We start from the raw sequence: 5,724 nt of genomic DNA, 5'->3' as shown, positions 1-5,724 counted from the left end.
CTTCCCCGTGCCTTTACATCCTATCTATCTGTATATAGCAATGTCTTCCCCGTGCCCTTACATCCTATCTATCTGTATATAGCAATGTCTTCCCCGTGCCCTTACATCCTATCTATCTGTATATAGCAATGTCTTCCCCGTGCCCTTACATCCTATCTATCTGTATATAGCAATGTCTTCCCCGTGCCTTTACATCCTATTTATCTGTATATAGCAATGTCTTCCCCGTGCCTTTACATCCTATCTATCTGTATATAGCAATGTCATCCCCGTGCCTTTACATCCTATCTATCTGTATTTAGCAATGTCTTCCCCGTGTCCTTACATCCAATCTATCTGTATATAGCAATGTCTTCCCCGTGCCTTTACATCCTATCTATCTGTATATAGCAATGTCTTCCCCGTGCCTTTACATCCTATTTATCTGTATATAGCAATGTCTTCCCCGTGCCTTTACGTCCTATCTGTATATAGCAATGTCATCCCCGTGCCTTTACATCCTATCTATCTGTATTTAGCAATGTCTTCCCCGTGCCCTTACATCCTATCTATCTGTATATAGCAATGTCTTCCCCGTGCCCTTACATCCTATCTATCTGTATATAGCAATGTCTTCCCCGTGCCCTTGCATCCTATCTATCTGTATATAGCAATGTCTTCCCCGTGCCCTTACATCCTATCTATCTGTATATAGCAATGTCTTCCCCGTGCCTTTACATCCTATCTATCTGTATATAGCAATGTCTTCCCCGTGCCCTTACATCCTATCTATCTGTATATAGCAATGTCTTCCCCGTGCCCTTACATCCTATCTATCTGTATATAGCAATGTCTTCCCCGTGCCCTTACTTCCTATCTATCTGTATATAGCAATGTCTTCCCCGTGCCCCTACATCCTATCTATCTGTATATAGCAATGTCTTCCCCGTGCCCTTACATCCTATCTATCTGTATATAGCAATGTCTTCCCCGTGCCTTTACATCCTATCTATCTGTATATAGCAATGTCTTCCCCGTGCCCTTACATCCTATCTATCTGTATATAGCAATGTCTTCCCCGTGCCCTTACATCCTATCTATCTGTATATAGCAATGTCTTCCCCGTGCCCTTACATCCTATCTATCTGTATATAGCAATGTCTTCCCCGTGCCCTTACATCCTATCTATCTGTATATAGCAATGTCTTCCCCGTGCCCTTACATCCTATCTATCTGTATATAGCAATGTCTTCCCCGTGCCCTTACATCCTATCTATCTGTATATAGCAATGTCTTCCCCGTGCCCTTACATCCTATCTATCTGTATATAGCAATGTCTTCCCCGTGCCCTTACATCCTATCTATCTGTATATAGCAATGTCTTCCCCGTGCCCTTACATCCTATCTATCTGTATATAGCAATGTCTTCCCCGTGCCCTTACATCCTATCTATCTGTATATAGCAATGTCTTCCCCGTGCCCTTACATCCTATCTATCTGTATATAGCAATGTCTTCCCCGTGCCCTTACATCCTATCTATCTGTATATAGCAATGTCTTCCCCGTGCCCTTACATCCTATCTATCTGTATATAGCAATGTCTTCCCCGTGCCCTTACATCCTATCTATCTGTATATAGCAATGTCTTCCCCGTGCCCTTACATCCTATTTATCTGTATATAGCAATGTCTTCCCCGTGCCCTTACATCCTATCTATCTGTATATAGCAATGTCTTCCCCGTGCCTTTACATCCTATCTATCTGTATATAGCAATGTCTTCTCCGTGCCCTTACATCCTATTTATCTGTATATAGCAATGTCTTCCCCGTGCCTTTACATCCTATTTATCTGTATATAGCAATGTCTTCCCCGTGCCTTTACATCCTATCTATCTGTATATAGCAATGTCTTCCCCGTGCCCTTACTTCCTATTTATCTGTATGTAGCAATGTCTTCCCCGTGCCTTTACATCCTATTTATCTGTATATAGCAATGTCTTCCCCGTGCCCTTACATCCTATCTATCTGTATATAGCAATGTCTTCCCCGTGCCCTTACATCCTATCTATCTGTATATAGCAATGTCTTCCCCGTGCCCTTACATCCTATTTATCTGTATATAGCAATGTCTTCCCCGTGCCCTTACATCCTATCTATCTGTATATAGCAATGTCTTCCCCGTGCCCTTACATCCTATCTATCTGTATATAGCAATGTCTTCCCCGTGCCCTTACATCCTATCTATCTGTATATAGCAATGTCTTCCCCGTGCCCTTACATCCTATCTATCTGTATATAGCAATGTCTTCCCCGTGCCCTTACATCCTATCTATCTGTATATAGCAATGTCTTCCCCGTGCCCTTACATCCTATCTATCTGTATATAGCAATGTCTTCCCCGTGCCTTTACATCCTATCTATCTGTATATAGCAATGTCTTCCCCGTGCCCTTACATCCTATCTATCTGTATATAGCAATGTCTTCCCCGTGCCTTTACATCCTATCTATCTGTATATAGCAATGTCTTCCCCGTGCCCTTACATCCTATCTATCTGTATATAGCAATGTCTTCCCCGTGCCCTTACATCCTATTTATCTGTATATAGCAATGTCTTCCCCGTGCCCTTACATCCTATCTATCTGTATATAGCAATGTCTTCCCCGTGCCCTTACATCCTATCTATCTGTATATAGCAATGTCTTCCCCGTGCCCTTACATCCTATCTATCTGTATATAGCAATGTCTTCCCCGTGCCCTTACATCCTATCTATCTGTATATAGCAATGTCTTCCCCGTGCCTTTACATCCTATTTATCTGTATATAGCAATGTCTTCCCCGTGCCTTTACATCCTATTTATCTGTATATAGCAATGTCTTCCCCGTGCCCTTACATCCTATTTATCTGTATATAGCAATGTCTTCCCCGTGCCCTTACATCCTATTAATCTGTATAAAGCAATGTCTTCCCCGTGCCTTTACATCCTATCTATCTGTATATAGCAATGTCTTCCCCGTGCCCTTACATCCTATTTATCTGTATATAGCAATGTCTTCCCCGTGCCCTTACATCCTATCTATCTGTATATAGCAATGTCTTCCCCGTGCCTTTACATCCTATCTATCTGTATATAGCAATGTCATCCCCGTGCCTTTACATCCTATCTATCTGTATATAGCAATGTCATCCCCGTGCCTTTACATCCTATCTATCTGTATATAGCAATGTCTTCCCCGTGCCCTTACATCCTATCTATCTGTATATAGCAATGTCTTCCCCGTGCCCTTACATCCTATCTATCTGTATATAGCAATGTCTTCCCCGTGCCCTTACATCCTATCTATCTGTATATAGCAATGTCTTCCCCGTGCCCTTACATCCTATCTATCTGTATATAGCAATGTCTTCCCCGTGCCCTTACATCCTATTTATCTGTATATAGCAATGTCTTCCCCGTGCCCTTACATCCTATCTATCTGTATATAGCAATGTCTTCCCCGTGCCCTTACATCCTATCTATCTGTATATAGCAATGTCTTCCCCGTGCCCTTACTTCCTATCTATCTGTATATAGCAATGTCTTCCCCGTGCCCTTACATCCTATCTATCTGTATATAGCAATGTCTTCCCCGTGCCCTTACATCCTATCTATCTGTATATAGCAATGTCTTCCCCGTGCCCTTACATCCTATCTATCTGTATATAGCAATGTCTTCCCCGTGCCCTTACATCCTATCTATCTGTATATAGCAATGTCTTCCCCGTGCCCTTACATCCTATCTATCTGTATATAGCAATGTCTTCCCCGTGCCCTTACATCCTATCTATCTGTATATAGCAATGTCTTCCCCGTGCCTTTACATCCTATCTATCTGTATATAGCAATGTCTTCCCCGTGCCCTTACATCCTATCTATCTGTATATAGCAATGTCTTCCCCGTGCCCTTGCATCCTATCTATCTGTATATAGCAATGTCTTCCCCGTGCCCTTACATCCTATCTATCTGTATATAGCAATGTCTTCCCCGTGCCCTTACATCCTATCTATCTGTATATAGCAATGTCTTCCCCGTGCCCTTACATCCTATCTATCTGTATATAGCAATGTCTTCCCCGTGCCCTTACATCCTATCTATCTGTATATAGCAATGTCTTCCCCGTGCCCTTACTTCCTATCTATCTGTATATAGCAATGTCTTCCCCGTGCCCTTACATCCTATCTATCTGTATATAGCAATGTCTTCCCCGTGCCCTTACATCCTATCTATCTGTATATAGCAATGTCTTCCCCGTGCCTTTACATCCTATCTATCTGTATATAGCAATGTCTTCCCCGTGCCCTTACATCCTATCTATCTGTATATAGCAATGTCTTCCCCGTGCCCTTACATCCTATCTATCTGTATATAGCAATGTCTTCCCCGTGCCCTTACATCCTATCTATCTGTATATAGCAATGTCTTCCCCGTGCCTTTACATCCTATCTATCTGTATATAGCAATGTCTTCCCCGTGCCCTTACATCCTATCTATCTGTATATAGCAATGTCTTCCCCGTGCCCTTACATCCTATCTATCTGTATATAGCAATGTCTTCCCCGTGCCCTTACATCCTATCTATCTGTATATAGCAATGTCTTCCCCGTGCCCTTACATCCTATCTATCTGTATATAGCAATGTCTTCCCCGTGCCCTTACATCCTATCTATCTGTATATAGCAATGTCTTCCCCGTGCCCTTACATCCTATCTATCTGTATATAGCAATGTCTTCCCCGTGCCCTTACATCCTATCTATCTGTATATAGCAATGTCTTCCCCGTGCCCTTACATCCTATCTATCTGTATATAGCAATGTCTTCCCCGTGCCTTTACATCCTATCTATCTGTATATAGCAATGTCTTCCCCGTGCCTTTACATCCTATCTATCTGTATATAGCAATGTCATCCCCGTGCCTTTACATCCTATCTATCTGTATATAGCAATGTCTTCCCCGTGCCCTTACATCCTATCTATCTGTATATAGCAATGTCTTCCCCGTGCCTTTACATCCTATCTATCTGTATATAGCAATGTCTTCCCCGTGCCCTTACATCCTATCTATCTGTATATAGCAATGTCTTCCCCGTGCCCTTACATCCTATCTATCTGTATATAGCAATGTCTTCCCCGTGCCTTTACATCCTATCTATCTGTATATAGCAATGTCATCCCCGTGCCTTTACATCCTATCTATCTGTATATAGCAATGTCTTCCCCGTGCCCTTACATCCTATCTATCTGTATATAGCAATGTCTTCCCCGTGCCCTTACATCCTATCTATCTGTATATAGCAATGTCTTCCCCGTGCCCTTACATCCTATCTATCTGTATATAGCAATGTCTTCCCCGTGCCCTTACATCCTATCTATCTGTATATAGCAATGTCTTCCCCGTGCCCTTACATCCTATCTATCTGTATATAGCAATGTCTTCCCCGTGCCCTTACATCCTATCTATCTGTATATAGCAATGTCTTCCCCGTGCCCTTGCATCCTATCTATCTGTATATAGCAATGTCTTCCCCGTGCCCTTGCATCCTATCTATCTGTATATAGCAATGTCTTCCCCGTGCCCTTACATCCTATCTATCTGTATATAGCAATGTCTTCCCCGTGCCCTTACATCCTATTTATCTGTATATAGCAATGTCTTCCCCGTGCCCTTACATCCTATCTATCTGTATATAGCAATGTCTTCCCCG

The sequence above is a fragment of the Taudactylus pleione genome, unplaced genomic scaffold, assembly GCF_031769625.1.
Source record: "Taudactylus pleione unplaced genomic scaffold, aTauple2 ptg000976l, whole genome shotgun sequence".
Classification (NCBI taxonomy): domain Eukaryota; kingdom Metazoa; phylum Chordata; class Amphibia; order Anura; family Myobatrachidae; genus Taudactylus; species Taudactylus pleione.
This window is presented reverse-complemented; position numbering follows the sequence as displayed.